Here is a 2,027-nt window from a genome sequence, read left to right as displayed (position 1 = left end):
TTAAGCACAAATAGTGGCTTATAATGATATCACGCATACAGACGTTCCTTACGCACCAGCTCAAGATTGGTGATCTTGAAACCTATATAAAGACCAAAACAATCTGGACCTTGATAACAGCGAAATGTAAAAGAAAGATTGTGTACATATTTTCTAGCAGATCTAATAGTAGATCTTGTAGTAGATAGCAGTTCCTTTATGCATGCAGATGATACTAATCAAAATATATTAGAAATATTAAAATTAAACTTATATACTATAGTAGATCTTTGGTTCTTAAAAGTGATCCTAACCTCACTAAATATATTAAGCATTTGATATAAGGTTAACATATCTCTCAAAGAAGATTTTCTAATATTTAGACGGAAATAGGGTATCTCAATTCAATATTCTTCTCCCGTAGATGAGATATCCCGATCAAAGCTTTAGACTATGAGAAATTAAAGTTTAACTAATAGAATAAATAAATTAAAAATAAAATCAAATTTTATTTTTTCTAGTTTTCTAAAATTTTTTTTACCCAATTCGGAAAACAGACTCGAGTGACATCGCCTCTCTGCGTGGAAGGGGTCAGAATATTCCCTACACTGTTTGAAGTGTAGGTGGTAGTGCGTGAGTTTGTACTTGCGTCATCCGACCGACGGTGTGTATCTAGTAACACGGGGGTCAGTGTCCGCAACTTCAGCGCATTATCTTAACGATAAATCTAATTTTAATGATAATGTTTAGAACACCGTGTTGTTGAGTCAACAAGGCAGGTAATCACGTAAAAAAACACTGGACATCTACATCTAGCGGCATTGACTTCTAGTTTTTTTAAAACCAATTTTATAAAAATCGGTTTAAAATGAAAAGAAGCGATTTCGAGAAAAATACATTTAAAGTTTTATGTTATTGCAGTTTGGCGGTGACGTTCCCCCACTTAAATAACTATATCTCCAAAATTATTTCGAATTTAAAAAAGACTTTCTTTGGAAAATATTTTTGAGTGTATAGACTTTATCATTATGTTTTCAGTGACAAAGTATAACATAAAGATTTACAGTTTCATAAAACGGGAACATTTTCGAAAAACACATTGATACTGATTTTTTTTAAAATGCGATAGCCCTAAGTTATATGAAACTTGTATTGCCCTTCTCGTTAGCACTGGTATTGAACTTTCACAATATTTTTTTTTGCGTTTATGTTAAATAATGTTGATTTTGTACATTTCACACTTAATAAAGAAAAATAATTAATTATAATTAGTATTGTAAAATGTGTTTTTCTTCCTCTTGTTTAAAATGGGTTTCTCTCTGGACCCACACGTACTTTTCTAATAACTTCATTTGACTTAAGACTTCGGTAAGATTGCAGCACGAGTATTTGCTTTAACTTGGCAGCCGTGAAACTTAATTGGCATAATACTTTTGTTACTTGAGTTTAACTTTTTGAGTAAAATGTTGGCATAAATTTTCATAAACTGTCAACGGTTTCTACTTTTTCTTTTACATTTTTATTTATGACTTTTATTCCATTATATATTATATATTTTTTTTTTTTTGCTGCGAAACTTGTTTCTTTAATTTTGGCCCATTTTTGTAGTTGCTGAGGGAATGTCATACCAAAAAACTTATATGTTTGAAAAGTTTTAATGAATGTTTGCAAAGGTAACTAAAATCTGAAGTATGAGGTTTCTATAACTTTCATGAAATATATTGCATATATGTTACAATATATATGTTACAATCTACATAGAAATATTTCCAGGGAGAACCGAAGAGAAAGAATGAACAGTTTAAAAAGAAAAAATCAGAAAGTAAAATATGTTAAGCACATTTATGAAATCAAGTTTTGAAGTAAATAATTGTACTTCAGACATCGAATTGAGGACATTAATATAGATATATGTATATCTTATTTAGATATATAATAAAAACATATATAGGTTATACCAACAGTCAAGAAAATGTTTGTTAACTGTTATAATAAGTTTCTCATTTATATTAAATGTTCTGGAACTATTCAAAAAAAATATATTTCTG

The sequence above is a fragment of the Teleopsis dalmanni genome, chromosome 1 (assembly GCF_002237135.1).
Source record: "Teleopsis dalmanni isolate 2A chromosome 1, ASM223713v2, whole genome shotgun sequence".
Taxonomy (NCBI): Eukaryota; Metazoa; Arthropoda; class Insecta; order Diptera; family Diopsidae; genus Teleopsis; species Teleopsis dalmanni.
Note: the sequence above shows the minus strand (reverse complement) of the source record.